Source organism: Callithrix jacchus, chromosome 14 (assembly GCF_049354715.1).
Source record: "Callithrix jacchus isolate 240 chromosome 14, calJac240_pri, whole genome shotgun sequence".
NCBI classification, from domain to species: Eukaryota; Metazoa; Chordata; class Mammalia; order Primates; family Cebidae; genus Callithrix; species Callithrix jacchus.
The window spans coordinates 48027316-48047743 of record NC_133515.1 but is presented as its reverse complement, the minus strand read 5'-3'; the positions used below and the strand labels follow the sequence as shown (position 1 = coordinate 48047743).

General features: G+C 41.1%; 1 long non-coding RNA gene across 1 annotated transcript; it reads left to right on the top strand.

The window, feature by feature from the left end:
* Positions 1-14011: 14011 nt before the first annotated feature.
* Positions 14012-18630, top strand: LOC118147306 (uncharacterized). Its single transcript, XR_004733565.3, has 3 exons — positions 14012-14500; positions 17927-18082; positions 18437-18630. It is a non-coding gene; the product is annotated as an uncharacterized LOC118147306 (long non-coding RNA).
* Positions 18631-20428: the final 1798 nt, after the last annotated feature.

Genomic DNA, 20428 nt, shown 5'->3' with positions numbered 1-20428 from the left:
TGTAGTCCCAACTATTCTGGAAGCTGAGGATCACCTTTGCCTGAGAGGCAGAGGTTGCAGTGAGCCAAGATTTTGCCAGTGCACTCCAGTCTGGGTGACAGAGTGAGACCCTGTCTCAAACAAAAACAAAACAAAACAAATGAAAAAGGAAAAGGACATTCATCAAGAACTAGTGAAATCCAAATAAGCAATAGTAAAAGAAAAATAAATCATATTTTGTAACCCATTTTTATTTTTGAGACAGGGTCTCGCACTGTCATCCAGGCTGAAGTGCAGTGACATGATCTTGGCCTTTCTTACTGCAGCCTTTACCTCCTGGGCTCAAGAAATCCTCCCCTCTCAACTTCCCAAGTAGCTAAAACTGCAGGCACACACCTATATATCTGGCTTTTTTTTTTTGTATTTTTTGTAGAGGTGACAACTCACTATGTTGCCTAGCCTGGTCTCAAACTCCTGAGCTCAAATGAACCACCCACTGTGGCCTCCCAAAGTGTTGAGATTACAGGCATGAGCCACATGCTTAGCCCAAAGTAATGAATCATGTTATTTAATAAATGTTTGTTCTGTTCAATAGTGGGGGAAAAAACTCCACCAGCCATGGTGCTTTGGAGGTGACCTTAGAACCAAAGATAAACTTGCAGTGTCCCTGTAGACTGCCGTGGGCTCCAATCAATCTCTATTGCCATGGTCTGATCCCCAAGAGAGGGTTCAGAGGTGGGTGAGGTGCTGGGCACCTTGAAGGTGCTTTCAAAAGCTCTGATGGATTGATTTTGATATCTGTCATGTGGCATACCACAGGACTTCTCCTCTCCCCGCCCACCCGACCCCCACCCCCGCAGCAGCCTTCTGCTTCCAGAACCATTGGAGAGTGCAGGTGAAAAGGGTTTCATTCATGTACAAGGACTGAGGGAATTAAATATCCTTAAGACTTTTTAGGAGAAACGTTTGACAGAAGCAACCCTAAATTACCCCATCTATCTTGCTAGTCTGCTCTGCCTCACACAGTGACCCATGTTTCCAAGGGAGGCTCATGTGAGGAGGCAGGAGGCACTGACAGAAGAGGGGCCTCCCCAACCTGGACCCCAGCAACCAGGTTTTAGAAACAGATTTTTCCCACCCCACTTCACCATAAAGGCTGGTGCTTGTTGTAGAAGTTTGGAAACCACAGTGAGTAGTAGAAAGCAGGCTTTTTTTGGGAACAAAAGAGTTTTGTTTTTTTTTTTCTTTTTGAGACAGGGTCTTGCTCTGTCCCCCAGGCTGGAGCACAGTGGTGCGATTATAGCTCACTGCAGCCTCAAACTCCTGGGCTCAAGTGATCCTCCTGCCTCTGTTTCCCAAGTAGCTAGGATTATGGATGTAAAAACCATCACGTCCTGCTAATTTTTAGTTTTTTTTTTTTTTTGTAGAGACAGGGTCTTGCTATGTTGCCCAGGCTGGACTTGAACTCCTGGGCCCAAGCAATCCTCCTGCTTTGGCCTCCCTAAATGTTGAGATTATAGGCTTGAGCCATTGTGCCAAGTCAGAGTTACTGTTATTATTTTTTTAAATCATCAGTGTCTTGTGTGCGATTCTGCTGGGTAAGCATTTTGCTCTTTAAAGGGACTGAAGGCAGTTAGCTGATGGAGAGGTGGCTTTTACCCAAGAGGAATCTCAGGGACCATTCCCCATCATTGTCCTCCCATCCATTTTTATTTCCTGAAAGAAAGGATCTAAGAGGGCCATTCAGCAGGTAGAGGCTACCCCAGGTGACCAGAAACTTGGCGTGCAGTTTCTGTGTGTGCTGCTCTGCAGCCCTAATTGTCAGCTTTTTAAGGAGCTTCTTTGGTGGACATAAGACTATCTTTTCCAGATGGCCCCTGAAGCTAGAGTATTTTGGAGACACATTGTCCTACTGGTCCACCTTACTGTCTCTACTCCATTGGGGTAGGAAGTTCCAAACAGCAGTGATGGAAGGATAGGGAGCACATCTTGCCTGAACATGCAGCCTGGGATATCAGGAATGATACTCAGAGGCAGTCTCAGATCTGCCTCCAGTGCAGTCTGCCCTTCTCCTTCTTCTGGCTTTCCCACTTAGAGTAGTAGTGAGCTGACTATATTCATTCTCTGCTTGTTCTCCCATCCTCCTTCTAGAAGCAGCAGTGGGGCTTTGGACCCAGAGACTTGAGATCTAATCCTGGCTTTTCTACTTTCTCACTGGGTGACTGAAGAAATTACTTAATCTCTTTGATCTTTATCTGCAAAATGAGGATGAGAAAACCTATTTCATAACTTCTGTGAAGTTTTCAATGGCATAAGCCAGGTTTCTCAGCACTATTTACATTTTTGGTCAAATAGTTTTTTACTGTGTAGGGGGCTGTCCTGTGCACCAGGGATATTCAGCAGCATCCCTGACCTCTTCCTGTTAGATGCCAGTGGTAACCCTATCCTCATTTATGACAACCACAAATGGACCCGGGCATTGCCAAGTGTCCTGGGAGAGCAAGAGGGGGCACATTGTCCCACAGTGAGAAATACTGGCCTAAAAAATGCAATGCAGGTTGCATGGCTCGTAGCACTTAGAAGTTGGTTGAGGCTAACTGCTTACCTTCTCCTAGATGCTATGGGGCTTGGCAAGGAGGTGCGTAGCAGAGTTTCTGCTTTCTTGACATTTTAGAGTCAAAGTGGAAAAAGGGACAAAGTCAGATGAAAAGATACATAATGCAGATTACGGTTAGGATACTAGTTCCTTGAAACCATGGCACTGAATGCCAAGATTGTTGGGTGGTAGGAGGAGAGTTTAGAAATAACCCAACAATGGGAGAGAGACTTCAAGAAAAGTGGAAGTAAAGACCAGGGGCAGAATAGAGGCACAGGAAGAGCGATTCTTTTATGGTAATAACTTGGCTGTTCATGAATCTTGAACACACCTGGCTCCTGATTTAAGGGACAGGCTCAGCCATGAATTCAAGGGCAGGCCTAGATATAGTGACCTCTAACCAGATATTCTGTGCTCATGAAAAAAAGGTCACTTTCACTAAATAAAAGTATCTTTTGATAAAAGAGTAAAACATTAAAAAATAACATTGTATTTGCATATTATGGGTTCCGTGCCTGCAGTTTTGACATGAATTCTTATTGCATGTTTCCCAACTCTTTCCTCTTTATAACCAATAGGGAAAATCATACTAATGTTTGCCTATAGTGACTAGTGTGGTTTTCCTATAAAAGTATTTCCATGGATGCCAAGGTAGAATTAAAAATAATGCAGTGGAAATAAAGTATATAACTGTGGACTTTAGAACTGCTGTGGCCTTAGCAATCATCTTTAACTTCTTTGTTTTAATGATCAAGAAACTGAGCTTTAAGAGGGGTTGTAACTTGGCCAAGGTCACTCAGCTCAGTAGGGTCAGAATCTTCAGTGACTTAGCCTATTTCTCATGCCTTAAATCTTTCTTTTCTGATCTCCTTTCAGTATTTTAAGGAAGAGCTTTAGGCCCTTGATTTTTTAATTTTTTTTGTGTGTTTTTTTTTAAATCCCTGAAGCAAAACCCCATGAAATACTAAATAAACTCTGTTCTTATTCAGTAACTCGTCATTTCCCCTTCCCCAGTCCCCACTTTCTGTCTTCGTGAATCTGACTGTCCTTGGTACTTCCTGTAAGTGGAATCTTAATGCTTGTTCTTTTCAGTGTTTGATTCTAAGTTCTTTGGTGTGTTGGATCTGACTTTTAAGGTTTCATTCTAAACCTCATGGTTGTAAAGGAGTCTTCGGGTATTTCCAACTGACTGCTGATAATTTTTTCTTCTTTGTCACTCTTGTCTCTCTCATGTGATCCTTTTGCAGGGTGAAAAACAGGGAAGTTGCTGTCTCTGAATGGAAGGGCAATGGACCCTTCCTCTGCTTTCCGGATCCCTGAGAGAACCCATTGGATGGCTGTGCTCACCCTGATACTGTAGAATGAACCAATCCCCTTTCGGTTTTCCAGTAACCACCAGAGTCTAAGTAAATCCCTTCCTGCTGGAAGAAAATATGAGTTAAGTTAAATGATGAATTTAGATACTGCTTACTGTTCTTAATTTTTTTTTAAACTGTGGGTTTTCTATCATTTCATGTACACTCTCAGAGGTCATTCTATGGCAGAAGTGTCTTAAATATTAAAAGCAAATAAGTAAATAAAGGATTATCTTTTGAGCACCTGGCAGCTTTGTTGAGATTTGAGGAATCTAAGTAGTTAAAATTTCTAGTTTTCCTAGATCCTGTAAATGCAAATGTCAAACAGCTGCCAAAGTCATCAAGATAGCTAAGGATTTAACCAGTTAGATTTGTCACATTTATCCAGGGTTAGCCTGAATCTAACTTTGTACATTCTGACAGGTTAATCTTTACTCTCAGAGATCTGAATGACAAGCATTTCCTTCCTCCGGCCTTTCCAGGATCTCTCTAGGCAGATTTTGCATGGGCTGCCTTCACTAAACCATGGGGGAAGGCAGTCTTTGTGCCGGTGCTCATGGGTGACCTTGTGCTTGTGGCATGTGCATGTCTTGGCCCCAGATAGCAGTGTTTGCAAGTCAATGGTGGACATCCTGTGGGAACATTTGGCTGCATGCAGTATACTCTGTATCTTGGAAATGGTCCACTACTTTGCTAGCTGGAAAAGCCACCAGCACATTGTTTCAGCCAAGGCTGAAGCTGGTCGCCCATGGACCGTAAATGCTCCAAACCCTCACATCTCAAAGTGGAGCTTCAAGATTTCCACTGCTCTCTGGGTGACCCATATGAAGGCTTTGCCACTTGTCAAGATGCAGGCCTTGTGGCTGGCCATTTATGGTTTCAAATACCATGCAATAACCTCAAGACTCAACATCAGTGGGTCTCAGCCCTGGTAGCACACTGGAATCATGGAAAGAGCTTTAAAAATTACCACCTGGGAGATTCTGAGCTAATTGGTCCAGGGCTGGGGAATCTGGGGTAGCTGATTTTAATATGTAGTCAGGTTTGAAAACCACTGTTTGAAATCCTTGAAACCTATTTTCAGAGTAAGGCATGCCTGCTTCTTGTCTGTGCTGGTGATTACAGTGATGACAATGATGACCTTGATCAGAGCTAACATTTACTGAAACTTTCTATGTGCCAGATCCTGTTATGAGCACTTTTGCATGCCTCATCTCAGATCACCTTTGCCACAATATTATAAAGTGAATGCTATTGTTGGCCTTATTCCAGGCATGTGGAAACTGAGGCACAGAGGAGGTAAATCACACATACCCTGCTAGTATGTGACCGAGCCCAGGAAGATCTAATGCTTCTGTACTCATGAAGTAGACACTGTACCCATGAAGGATGATTAGGCTGTTATCTGGGTGCCTCTCTCTGAAAACCCTCCAAGGGGCAGGAGCCCCCAGTCTCCTCAGATACAGCATTGTGCTATTGCCTCTTAACCATTGTGGAATTGGATGTGGACATTGCCAGACACAGAGAATGGGCATATCAGAATGCAGGACATGGCTCTAGACTAAGGTCTAGAGCTTTACCAGGGGCCTCTACTGTGTCAATGTTGGTAGCCCCTGCCAGATGGAAATACCTGCAGTGACTTCTGAACTTAAATGAAGTGCGGTTAGGAGGAAACATTAAAGAGTGATTGAAGGCAAGGACAATAATGCTGAGGTCTTTTCCTGGCATTGCATTAATAGGAGGATGTGGAAACTCAGCCAGTTCCCTTTAACTCTTCCTTGGCTCTCCTGTGGCTTCTTCTAAGGGTATCAGGCTGGGCTTTGCGAGCCTGTTCTCTTTGGGGATCACTGCACATCTCATGTTGTTTTGGAAGCCGTTGGGCTGTCCAAAATGCCAAGCATTTTTCCTATGGAAATGTGCTCTTGTGGTTCTGATTAATGCCCTCTCTTCTGCTTAATGCCTTCCTGTGCTGCTTTTCATTTCCTGCTGCTTCCTACAGCTCTGGTCTTTGGTCCAGTTCTACCTCCTCTTGTCTATCTAGTGTTATTCTCTAGGTGGGACCCCATTTTCCTGCTCTGTCTCATGATGCTCCTGGTCCCACTGACTCTTACTTACACATCCCTCCTCCATGCCCACTTTGCCTGTGAAATCTATGTGAAATACGATACAACTTGCCACTACTTTCCTCCAAACCTTATTCATGCCAGGAGGAACAAAGAAATCACTAATGATACAGTCAGTTCTGTACCATCCCCATGCTAATTCTCATCTGATGGTTTTGTGGAGGATTTTCATTGATTAATTTATTCAGTCATTTGCTTATCTATTTAGGGACCTCAGTTGGGTGGGGAGAATGTATTCTTCTTTATGCTGCCTCAAGGATCGTGACACCCTATGCTAAATCCTAATCAGTGTGAAATTAGTGATCTTTAAGTAGGGGATCTTTACATTCATGACATAGAAATTAGATGCTAAGGTCTTTAAAAACTTGGGATTTTCTTATATCAGAGCCAACCCTTCCTCTTGTGACTTACGGATTTTTTCATGTCATTCTTTTCTTCTATCAGTTTCAGTTATCAAACTGCTTGATGTCCATAAGGCAGATGATTGGGGAAAGTGCAGCCCTGATTAATCAAATCAGCTGTTTTGCAACTCTTGCTGTGAGAGGTGAAGTCAGGCAGGAAGTTCAGCTCTAGGCACACTTGGGTTTGGAGGTCAAATGGGGGTGTCATTTATCTATGCCAACCCGACTGCCCTCTGCCCTCCCTCCAGTGCTCTTTGCCCTCACCCAGTAACCTAATTTGCATTTGAAAAAGAGCAGCGGTTGCAATAGCACCTTGAGTTCCAGCCTTCAGCCAGCCTGGAGAGTGCATCAGGAATTTGGGTGGTCATCTGCTGGGAATCAGCAGTATGCAGAAGACAGCAGGAGGTCAGTTCTCCCTCCCCAGCCACCCAAGGTATTTCTCAGGGGGTCAGAAGCAAGAATGTCGGTGAGAAGGGAAGGCAAGGAAAGGGTGAAAGGAAACAGACTAGAAGAAAGCAGGCTTTCACAAAGGAAAGTTGCTGATTCTGTCTGTGATCAATCACGCTTAACAAAGAGGCCAGTGACACAGCCTTGTTCCCCCCAGAACATCGCCATTCTACCATCCAAAGCCTATCAGAAGACGCTGACATTAATTTCAATGAATGTCCCTGTTCTTGTTGGCAGCTTTTCCCAACATGGATGGCGTTGATGAGCTGACGGCAGTGATTTTTTTTTTTTTTTTTAATTTCCTTGATGTGGTCTTGGGTGGTAGGAACCACCTTTACAAGAGGCCACCCATTTTCCTAGATGCGTCCCCAAAAATGTCACCCTCAACTATAAAGCTGAAAAAGACATTTCACATACATAAAATATGTAATTAAAATGATGAATTATTGTAAGATAGAATATTAGCCTTGTGACATTTTAATCTGAAGGCAAGAGCAAGGGAGAAAGAGAGCACAATCTGAAGCGCTCAATTAAATTTAGAATTTTCCCCCCTCCATTGTTATGAATAAATAGAAAAGATTCTGTAGCAGCCGGTGGAATTTATTAATTGCAACTAGTGTAGAAGGTGCATGCACCATATCATGAAATGGAATATCATTGTTAGTGACTATATTTCTTGGTAATTAAGGCCCAGACTAATGATGCAAGTTTTCTCCAGCATGATTTTCATCTGATTATGAGGCTGCTTCATTAAGAGCACTCAGCCTAACGAGCTGTAGCTGTAATAAAGTAATTTTCTGTCTTGTGCTCTGATTGATAAAGAGTTTCTATAGCTAAAAGGAATTGAAAATATAATTATAATTAGAAATGGTTGAATAAAGTTATTACAGGATTGCTGAAGGGTAGTGCAATTGACACCATAATGTTTTTTTGGAAGTGCGCATCTTAAAATTAGACTTTATAAAGCAACAAAACTCCTTTGCTAATAACTGGGCCGAATGTTGCTGCTTCCATAAAACGAACATTTAGATTAAAGGAAAATGAGACTTTCCCACATTGTTCTCGACAAGAAAAACATATGCAAGAAGAATGCTGTCGCCTTTCTTCCCAGCATTCTTCCCTCATGAAGTAAAGCTTATGAACATACTTTTTACTCCATTTATAATAATTTTCCTTCTGCCATATGTTGGAAAAAGATCTTTTTGATTAAACTGATGTCTTTTTAAGCATACAGTATAATTTTGGAGTTTCTCCTTGCCAATGTGCAAAGAGTTATGCTGTCTTTTTATATATTTATATTTATGAAGCAGTTGGATTTCATATAATTTTTCAAATTGTGTAGAGGGTTTTTTTTTTCCTGTCTTTGCCATTCATTGGTTGAAATCCAAACATAACTGGGGAGGATACAAGATTCTGACCCCCTCCCATGGGAAATGCTAATCAACTTTTTATCTTAGAAACCTTATTTCTTTTTATGATGTTCACATTTATAAACCATGAAAACTCAGTTAGAGCAGTCCTTGGTGTGTCTGTCATTGAATATGTCTGCAATATTGACATATAAATCTATGGCAGTGGTTTTATTTAGAATTAGCTGATATACTTTGTGCTTCAAATTAGTTTCACATATTTAGTCTCTTTTGCCTTATTTTAGCTCCCTGCACTGCATGGAAAACATGCATATACTTTAAAGCTAAATGGTTATGTAAATCTATTTTATGCAAACTTACCCAGACATTATTAGGTCTGGACTGAGCTGAGGAGTGGATATTCCTAGATCCACACTTCTGACAAATTATTTCAAAGCTCCGTTTTTACACTGATTCTGATAATTGGAAAGACTTTTAGAATTTTTGAGAATCATTTCCAACATATTATAGGGTAATAAAAGCATGTTATTGGAATACCATTAGTAAGATTAGAAAGGAAAAAAAGAGCAGAATTTTATTGGTTGTTCATTGAAAATGTTAGCTGTGATTAGTTACATAATCCTACATTAACCTGTAAATTAAAATTCCTTGGTGCAATTTGATGGCTGATTTAATTTTGTCTTTCTTTGTTTGCCGCAGGCTAATTCCATTATGAATTCTTTATACAGCCTTTTCCCTCAATGATTAGCAGCTTCTACTCAAGTTCTGATTACTATTGTACACTTAGCACTACATAAAGCCGGGGATTAATATTCCCCTGAAGAATTGTTGCTATGGATCTGCTCTATTCCTTCTAAGAGATGTTTCTGCAGCTTCAATTGTCCATAAATTATGATCTCTAGTGAATTATCAGTGGGAGTGAACTGAGCTTAACAAGCTGAAGAGTGCACTCTAGTTCGGAGAGAAAAAAGGCAAGGGAGAAAGAGAAAAAGAGATTCTCAATTATTAATTGTGAGGTTAGATCATTCAGAAGTGATATTTTTTCCATCTCTATCCTTGTAGACATGTACAAATTAGAATGGGGTTGTGGGTTAAAACAGATGCTTTAAAATCTTTCAACATGTAGTGATTATAACATGCCAGAAGGTCTTAATTACCTGTAAACAGGAAGAGAAAAGGCTGATTCTGCTACCCAGTAACATAGCAGGGTTATAGGGTATGTTTTATTTTGGGAAGTGGCATTGTCTTACTTCGCAAAGTGTGATTTCTCCATCTATCAGTTTAGGAATATGTATTAGGGTACTATTGTTTTAAACCATCACTGGGAATAGCAGAATGCTCAAATAAAATTCATACAAGGATTTTTCAAAATGAGAAAAGTTTTTCTCAAGGAAGTGGTATTTCCAGATAAAGTTGATCTGTAGCTTGGGAAGGGTCTCCATTTTGCTGGGACTAAAAATCAGGGTTTAGGTCATTCTTGGGCATGCTTCCCCTTGGGAAGTACATCACAGGGGGTTGTGTGCAGGGCTTGTTTTGAAACTCAGCTTGGATAAACCCAGCTATCCATTACTTCCACTCTGTAGCACTGTTTGCTGGATGCTTGACATGGGGCAGAAGCCCTTACTGGCTCAGACACTGGGACTGAGTTTAGCCAGAGAAACCCACTGAAATCCAGTGGAGACCACCAAGCTAGCCGAATTGCTTGCTTTTACCCACACACGTTCCAGGCCAAGAGAAATAAATATCTGAATAATGTATCATGTAAAAGTATTCTCTTTTCTTTCTTCTGTCTTTTCCTCTCACTTAATTTCCTTCTTCCTTTTTACTTCCCTTCTCTTCTAATTTTGTCTTTCTTCCCTCTGTCTCCCATCCTTTCTCTACTTCATTCTTCAGTCTTCTCTTTTGAGTTTCTCTGTTTATTTTTTTATTCCTCCCCCAGCCACTCTTCCCCAAAGAGCTACAATACTGAAAATATGCTGGCATTTTAAAGTTAAAGCAAAAAGGTGAATTATATTGCTACTTGGAAGCCAGCTAAGGGCAGAGTCCTGAGGGAAGTGAGATAAAATAACGGAGTCTGAGAAATGCACTTAACAGAACAGACACAGTGGAAAGAATCTTTTCCAGGAATTATCACTTCCCGGTTTTCCAACTGCAAAGCAACAAATCATATACCAAGTCAAGGCAATGCTGTTATTAGGGAGGTGGTTCCTTCCCATCATTCTTAAGTCAGAGTCTCAGATTGTACTGAGCAGTTCCTGGAAGAGAAGGTAATGTCTTCTTACCTTCTCTTCCTGATAAAATGTAATTTTATCAGGAGCCTGGCCTCTGCAGCACAATTCATGGCAGTTTGGGTACATGCACAGGAAAGTACAGGTATGCACACACTCACACACATATGCATATACACATGCAAATCCATGCAACACTTCTGAGAGTGAAAAGATGTCATTAGTATTTAAGCCAGGACAATAGGCATATGTGACACCGTGCTTGGCAAACAGGTCACATGGTCATTTTAGCGTTAGTGAAGGATTGCAGTCAAGGTCCCTGAAGAAGCCTTTCCGAGAGTCCTGTGTTCCCATGTTTGCTTTTCCTTTTGGCTGCTGGGAATCTGAGCTTCCCTTTCATGTCTGAGGAATTTGGCACCTGATTGATCTCATTAGGAGTCAGGGACTGCTCTCCACTTTTTACTGAAACCCATTTGCTTTCAGGGTACAAATATAGGACCATAATTTGCCCAGCAGACACATGTCTGTGGGACTTGGGCTTGGGGACTAGTGATGCCAAGAAGGGGTCTCTGAGGAGCTGCCTATAGTTTCTGGGCTCAGCAGGATGGCAGTCACACAACAGGCTCCAGATCCCAGGGCTCGGGGGACGATCTGTGAGGACCAGGACTGGGTGAGATCTTGAATGCAGTTCCTAGGCACATAGTTTCCCAGTCTTCTCTTCTCCTTCTAGATATTCTGTGAACATTACTATCTTATCACCAAGGAGTTGCCATGAGAATTACACGTGACACCATGTGGGAGTCAGTTATAGCATACTGGTCAAAATGTCCTTCTCCATTCCACAAACCGGGTACCTGGGGACTTGTATTCCAGGTGCAGGACCTGGGGGCCAGTGAAGAGTGGTCAGAGAGTGGAGGAGGCCACATCTCTATTATGTGAAAATTAGCTCACTTTACTCAGTACTGGAGGTAGGAGTAGGGGACTAGGGGCTCCAGGGGCTACTTAGACTGCCCTCCTCAGAAGGTGCAAGCTCTCTGGGAGCACTTTCTCAGCAAGTGCTCGGTCTGCATTTCTCAGCAAGACATCCAATGGCATTTTAGGCAGAAAATTTCTGTTTCATGCATTCTTGTTCCTGGCCCCACCCATTACATGCTAAGTGCCATTTTGATCTCCCAATAGTTGTGACTCCCTAAATTCTTCTCTCCGTCCAGTTCCAGACATCTCCAAAGAGCATCAAAACCCTAGATAAGAACCATCGAATTATTACTGTATTCTTCTGATTACATATAATACTCTTTCCAAAAAGAGTTTTGACAAGCACATTTTTGGCTGTTTTCATAACATTTCTAGCAACGTTCTGTGTCCTGGTGATACTTCAGTACACTTTACAAATCAGTCCCTGAAGTCTACCTTCTCTTAATCCAGCTCTACTTAAATGGGGTTTGGAGTATGTTACCAAAAAAGGCTCAGTGATCACAGAGTTCATCTCTGCTTGATATGACAAACAACCCATCTCGAAGCCAAATTTGAAGGGAAAAAACCCACTCAATACTTATTTTGTTTCCAGCATTTGCATTTACTGGAAGTCAGTGCTATTTTGGGAATGACTTTTCCTCCTAGAACCTTCTTCCCCAGGGACTTGAGTGCAGTCCCCAGGCAGGAATCTGGTCCACTGGAGACCCCGCGAGGCAGTATCTGCTGAGTGTGGACAACTCTGGTCACAGGAGAGGGTTTGTTTTGTATTAAATGACACCAAGGGTCCAAACTTACAGCATGCTGAAAATCCAGAGCCTTCTCAGCCACATGCTTACATGACTGTTGTTTCAAGTTATGTGGCAAATTATTCATATTTGGTGGGCAGAGTGATAGAAGCTTAAAGATAGAAATACCCGGTTTAGCTGTTTTTCTTTTTCTTTTCTTTTTTTTTTTTTTTGCAGGCCCTTCTTTTTCTTAATAAGGGAAGAAAGTTAGAAGTGTTGACATGACTAACCGGATCATCATCATGATAGCAGCTCACATCATACTCTACTTATCATGATTTCACTTATATTTGGATAAGGCTTGTTTCTGTGCTGGTTTTCTTGTAGTCTACCTAACATTTTATTATAACTAATGTATTTTCTAGTTAAAGGATAGCTCACAAATTAAAATTCTTTTAGCTTTTCACCTTGGGAAAAAAAATTTGCCAGGTGTGGTGGCTTATGCCTGCAATCTCAGCACTTTGGGAGGCTGAAGCTGGAGGACTGTTTGAGGCCAGGAGTTCGAGACTGGGGGGAGACATAGTGAGACCCCACTGCTACAAAAGATAAAATAAAAAAGACACTGCTCTAACATTAACCATTCTAAATATTAGCTCATTTGAACCTCATGACAGTTTTATTAGGTAGTTATTATCATCGTTATCACTGTTTTACAGATGAGGAAATGGAGGCGCAAAGAGATTGAGACATTAACCAATATAAATAATAGACATCGCAAGTGGCAGAGTTAGGATTTGAACTGTGGACCTTCAGCTCAGCGCCTCCGTGGTCTCGGCCATTATGCCATTCACCTCAGGAGGTGGAAATAGCATCTGAATCTGAAGTTTGTTTGCTGTGAGGCATAGTAGACTTCCCCATCTTTCTCTGTCTCTCTCTCCTTCCTTCCCCATCACTTATCTCTCTGTAATTGAAGCTCCTTTCCACTGAGGCAGCTCCACAGTGCTTCCTGTCCCTGCTTCCTTCACATCCTCACTTTGACATTAACATATCCACTGCCTCTCAGTTTTTACTGCTGCCTTTCTTGCCAAATACAAATAATGACTGTTCTTTTTACTGCTCCTTGTTTCTGGTGCAGCAGGACAATGAGGGGAGCATAGATCAATGTTTCTCAGAGCATGGCTGTGGCGAGCCTTGAAAAGAGGGAGCCCTGGTAACAGGCCCAGAGGTAGAGGCAATTTCCTTGCTTCATTGATGTCTCTCCCAGGGGCAAGATTCTCAGTAGAGGAGCCAGCTCTGGATTCAGAAGAAACATTGATGGTTTAAATGATGTGTGTGTGTGTGTGTGTGTGTGTGAATAATACTCTTTCAGTGAGGACACAGAGGTCTCAAGCTAGTTGATTTCCTGACTAGCAAGTGTAGGGAGCACTGATTAAGACATAAGTTTAAGGCATGAGTTAAATATTTTCTTGCTCTCATATTGGCCAGTGTGAGAGAGTGAATGAAAACCCCAAATGAAAGGCACCCACATTCTATGGATGTCTTCTCTAGTCTTTTATTTCCTCTCTATTCTAGCCACAGCTCAAGTTTGCGTTTGAGCCAAGGAGGCTGAATAATTTTCCTTTGCGGAAAGACTTGTCAAATTCTATGCAAGTTGATTCTGCTGATTTGCATGAGAGGAAATATAATCTGATGAAGATGTAAATGTACACAATTGATTTCTTATCTGTAGGCTTTCTGTTTCTTATTTGGACTCTGATTTAAATAGTCCCATTTCAAGTAACTTAGAAAGACTTAATGCAATGCCAAGTGATTACATTTTTAGAGACTTATCGTTGGTTAATTCCAGCTTTCCTCCTTATATATCAATTCATTTTGTCATGCTTAAAACAAGAACTTTTGAGCATTTATATTAAAAATATTAGGGAAGATAGGATGCAAAGATAAATAAGAATGGGTGCTCCCTTCTAGGAGTATACAGTGAAACACATTTTAAAATGCATTTTGAAGTCTTTTGAAATTTGGAATGAATTTGCCATATAAGCAAGGTTCTAACACATTACAACTGTATAACACTTTATTGTTTACAAAATACTACCATAATCCTAGGCAAGACAACTAAAGCTTCTTTAATCCCTTATTTAATTGAAACAGTACAAGTGGAGACCATTTTAAGTGTTATTTCTCAGTCCTGTGAAAACCCAGAACTACCATGTCTGAGATCTTGAGCTGTTTCCACTTCATTCTGCAGTGAAATTACCAATGCATCAGGACATGAGCCTGAATGTCGGGCGAAGAGCATCAGTGAGTCCCAACTTTTGCAACCTCTCACTTCTGCACATTGTAGTTGATACCCCTAAACTGTCTTTTGTGGGTCAAATTTAGGCTTTCTTCCAAGAGCCAATAGGAACTTTCAGAATTTTGATATTGCCTGCCAGCATCTTAACACTTTCAATCTCTAGCTGTAAATATGTTTGTCTCTACAATTATTTAGATATTTTTATCTAATGTTTTCCCTGATTGGTTAAAACAAATGTTAAAAACAGGAGAATGCAAATGTGTGGGTTTTATTGAGTGAATATAAATAAGATGGGTTGAAGCACTTTTGCCATATTGTAAGTGGAGACCCTCGTCTCATTCAGCCTGTTACATCAGGTAAATGCATGTGTTCACTTGTGAAAGAAATGAAGAAAATGATAAGACACATGGTATGATAGAATTAGATTATTAAAGATTGTGTATGCAAGACAAAGTATAGTTAAGAACTTCGTAAGATAATTTTTAGCTTACTAAGAACAGAACCTGTGGCCAAGTTTATGGTTTGTTTCCTTACCTTTGACTGTGAGACATATGTCAGAGTTAGTGTGGATGGAATTAAAGGATTCTACAACTGCATGGGTAGAAAGGATTCACTCTTTGAAGAGGGCAGATGGTGACAGTGGTGGCTGGAATATTTGGCTACAGAGAAATAGCAGAGTAAGGGAGGAGGACAAGGAGGAAGAAGGGCCCTGTGGCCTAGGTCAGCAGCAGTAGTGTAGGGGGAGCTTGACAGGAAGGGGATGAGAAGCATCTAGCTGAGGGAGACACTTCTATAAGCAGGAGGCATTAGGAAGTAATATAGAATGCTTTACATCCTGTTAGTGACAAGGAAGAGATGAGATCATGTTTGATGGTGGGTCAGGAAGGCTTTAGGGTATGTATGACATTTAAGCTGAATGTAGAAGAGTGCATAAGATTTTTTTCCCAGCTGGAAATTTGGGGAAATCATATGATGAGTGCAAAACAGGAGATGAATTATGAGAACAAAAGTCGGGAGGTGACTGGGTGTGGTAGCTCACGCCTGTAATCCCAGCACTTTTGGAGGCCAAGACTGGTGGATTACCTGAGGTCAGGAGTTTGAGACTAGCCTGGCCAACATGATGAAACCCCATCTCTACTAAAAATACAAAAATTTGCCGGACGTGATGGTGGGCGCTTATAATCCCAGCTACTTTGAAGGCTGAGGTAGGAAAATCACTTGAACCCGGGAGGCAGAGGTTGCAGTGAGCTGAGATCATATCATTGCACTCCAGCCTGGGCAACAGAGCAAAACTCCATCTCAAAAAAAAAAATGTAGGGAGGCAGGAACTGTAAGCACCTGTTTGGAGAACAGTGAACTGTTGGGCAGCAGTTACAGGTTGGTTCAAGGTTCATTGAGGAAAGAAGAGAATGATTAAGCTGGAAGGTCAGGTTTTGCCCAGATCAAGGAGGTTCTGGAATTCCAAGCTAATTCCAAATTAAGTGGCTAAAAAATTAAATCTAAATCACAGAATTTGATTTAGATTTAATTTTTTAGCCACTTAATTTGGTTCTGGAGATCCTGAGACTTAGGAGGAAGGGGGAAGCAGTGATAAAGCTCTTTAATCGTTCAACTGGAAGCTTCTAAGGGCCTGAATCATGGAAGTAAAAATAAAAATAGGATGCAGCGATGGATTCAAGAGTTAGAATAGGTATGATATTGTGAAGATAAGAGAAGGGGAAGGAGTCAAGGATGACCGAGTGAATGGGAGATTGGCAGTGTTTTAGCAGACACAGGAGAAAGGGTGAGAGGGAGGAACAAGATGAATTTTAAAGGTGTTGAGTTTGAGGTGGCTATGGAATATCCTGATGGAATCCTCGGGAATATTTGGTGGAGTTGTAGGCATGAAATATGGAAGCAACTTCTTTGGAAGCAATCACAAAAGTCATGGGGATAGACGAGGTTTTCACTGAGGACACAGAGGGCAGAGGGTCAAGGACTGTGGTTCAGAATTGTGGGAATTTACATTTTTTAGGGTTTGAAGGAGGAAGGTGAACCAATGACGAGAGAAATAGGAGAATTCAGTGCAGGGTAAAGGATGACAAGGAAAGAGCAAGCTTCAAGAAAAAAGTGGTAAGCAATAGTACAAAGTGCTGAGAAGCTGTGGAAGTGCCTATTAAAAGTTACCAGAGACCCTTAGGTGAGTGGGGTCCGTTTAGAGGGATGCTGTGATTGCTGCTTGCATATTAACTTGAATGTCTCTGCAGTGCAGGAGGCAATGCCACTGCTTGCAGTTAGGTTAGGGGGTTGAAAATGGAGCTGTATATGCAAATTCAGAAGAGCCAAGTGGGGAAATTCATCAGCAGTGAGGGGCCAGCATTGGGAAACAGCATTCAATCAGCATGGTTTGAGAACTTAAAAAAAAAAAATGTTTATTAGATAAAAGTAAATGGTGAGTGTTTCCAGGGGCTGGAGAGTGGCAAGGCAGTTTCAGTGAGCAAACAGTGAGGGACTCCATGGTGCTTGTGAGGGAGGAGGCTTCAATAACTGGCATTGAGCCCCACTGGGCAGCCGGATGAATGAAATTGGGAAGTGTGTGAGACCCTTGTCTAGAAGAAATAAAGATCCAGGAGAAAGGGTGAATAATTGGCTGTCATGATAAAGGCAAGGATCTATTTAGCAGGACTGAACATGTAGGCAAGCAAGGACTATCCAAAAAAGGGAATTTCAGGGTTTTGGACTTTTTAGCTGGGGTAGTTTACAGTATTGTGATTTCCCAGGTATTAAAGTAGAATGGGGATGAAATTTCTGGGGTTCACAGGTCTGGGAGGTTTTAAGACAGTGCTGAAAGATCATCAATATGAATTTTTTTTAAACAAAATTATTTAATTCCACTCTGTCCCAAATAGTATGCAAAATGGGTAACAATATACCAATTTACAAATGTGGAATGGATCCCTAAAAGTGTTGAATAAACTTGCCTGGAATCATCCTTGTAGTATGTGGTGAAGACAGACTTGTAAATCTACTGTTTTTGAAGCCTCTTTTTTCTTGCCAAATTACATTTCTTCAATAAGATGATGAATTTTCCAAATTTCTAATTTTTTTCCCATTAGACCTGCTATAGAAGATAAGTAACTACTTTCCACTATGAATTTTAAGTTACAATGTAAATGCCATATACTCAAATTAACCTAGGATCAATGATCAATGCACTTTATTGATGGCATTTTCTTTCCTGAAAATAGAATTAAGATACTTAATATTTATAGTAAAGCATCCTATCTGATAATAATCAATATGGATTCTGAACTCCTCAGAGTTAAATGCAAGGGGCGGAAAAAGAAAGAAAATTACTATTTATTGAGGGCCTACAATGTGCCAGGCAGTGTGCTACATTTTTTCATATCCACTCTAGCATTTAATCCTTAACAACATTCCTGTATTGGTAGGTAATTCTGCACCCACTTTACATATGAAGAAGCTGAAGTCTTGCAAAGTGGCCCAAGGTCTCCCAGGGATGACCTGCTGGAAGCAAGCTATGAATCTAAGTCTCACCCCAAAGCTGCCTGTGTTCTCTTGTGAAAAGAACCACAAGCCAAAAGTTGGTATGATCTTTTGGGTCTCCCAGGGGTCAACAGACAATGGTGAGCAGAATGGAGATAGTTTGCTATAAATAGGGAGATAAAATATGTTGTTAGGTGGGTGCATTGGGAGAGAGATCCGAAAATGGAAACGTGGAATCAGAGGTATATTGACATCTCACACAAGGATATCTGGTGTGTGAAGGGGTGGGTTTTGAGGGGCTATCAGGGGAAATTAAGATCCAATTAAAGGGCAATAGACATATTGGAATGATTTAGGCTATCTCAAGAGGAGGTTTCAACTTCTTTATTGCCTTCCACCCAATACAAATATGACACTTCTTTTCATACTCTCCATTCTGCTCTCATGTTTGCCAGGATCAATACCCAAGGACAGACACCTCTCTAAGAGCTGTGATTGAGCTTGGTAAGTATTTCAGGAGCAATTCAAATAGATTCTTTCAAATCCTAAAATGTGAAGTGATAGCTTTTGTTTCTTTCAATGGAGGGAATGGGTTTAGAGTTTTATAGAAAATTGACTGAACACTTCATTCTCCACTTCATATTGGCAGGCCAGGTACAAGGTAACTTTTTTTCTTTCTTTTTTTTTCAACTCTTATTTTAGATTTAGGGGATACTTGTGCAGATTTGTTACCTGGGTAGATCATGTGATACTGAGATTAGGGATATGAACGATCCTTTCACCTAGGTACTGCGCATTAGTACTCAACGGTTTTTTTATTTTTTATTTTTTTATTTTATTTATTTATTTTTTTTAAATTTTTTATTGGATTTTAGGTTTTGGGGTACATGAGCAGAGCATGCAAGACAGTTGCGTAGGAACACACATGGCAGTGTGCTTTTCTTTCCTTTTCCCCTTCACCCACATTTGGCATTTCTCCCCAGGCTATCCCCTCCCCACCTCCCCCTCCCACTGGTCCCACGGTTTGTTTTTCAACTCTTACCCCTCTTCCTCCCTCCTGCTTCTAGTAGTACCTCGTTTCTATTGCTGCCCTTGTTGACACAGATAACTGCCCTTTGTTTTTATTTGTACTATTTTGCATTTTAGATTTCCTAAGAACCACTTGCCCTCCAAGTTGGGCACATTTATTTATGAACCCTTAGAGTCGTTGATGTGAAATTATGAAGACTTTCTGTTGGTCTTGACGCTATGAATGGGGTTATTTCCCAGGCATGAATAAGAAGTGGTTGACATCAGTGTGTAATTACCCAGGTCCTTGATATTATGTTTTCCGGTTCTGAAGGCTGTTTCTATGAGGCTGCTGACATCTACAGGGACCAGTTAAGATCAGCTTCAGTCAAACATTATGAACAAGGGTTTGGCTGTTATTCAAATTGCACTGTATCTGTGTTAGATGATTTGTTCTTAGTGAATTTTTTCTTATGCAACAAATGTTTAAACAGTGGGTTCTACTTTAAAAAAATTGTCCTCTTTCCTCCTAGGGAGAAATTTCTTCAATTTTTATAGTTGTTGAACTTACAACTTCTGTAGACAGTATAATCAATTCCACACAATAAAATGCATTTTAGGAGTTATTAAGTAGAATTTTTGATCATGTTTCTTTTTTACATGAAAATGTGCCAGATACATTAGAATTGAAGGGAAACATCATTTCTGGCTTTGAGTGGGTGTCCTACTTTTTTTCTAGTCGTTGGCTTGGAGATATGCCACCAAGAAGTGTTATCTTGTCCTCTCAGCTAGATGGTAAAGATCAGCTAGGTGTGGAAAGATCCATTCATCTATTCAGGAAACACCTACAGAGTGCTTGCTACTTGCCAAGTGCATTCTGGGGCCTGGAATTACAGTAGGCAACAAGCCAGACAGAAGTCCTTGCTCATGAATTTCTGGTGGATGAGGCAGACAAAATAACCAACTAAGTATAAAAATGATTGTAAAGTGTTGAGGAGTTATAAGCTATGTAAAGAAAAGCAGGTAAAGGCAATAGCGAGGGAGAGGAGCAATAGTTTTCTCAGAGTGGTCACGGAAGGCCTGTTAGTGGAGATGCCATTTGAACTGAGATCACAGTGGATAGAAGGTTGGAGACATTTGGCATGTGATGCTTTGCATTTGCTTTTGACACACAAAGTACTTTGTTGTGGCATTCACCCACAAACTCTGTGAAGAAGATATTGGTGTCCCCATTTTCAGATGATGAAACTGAAATGGAGGCAGTTAAATGACTGGGAAGTATGTGCAGGGCTGGATCTCTCACTGGACTTAGTCCACATGGAGTATCTGGCCCCACATCTCTCATCTAACCTTCAAGTCAAGACACACCAGTGCATTCAAGACAGCCACGAGGACGGGTGTAAATTCACACAGCAGAGGAGCTAAGTGTCCAGGAATGA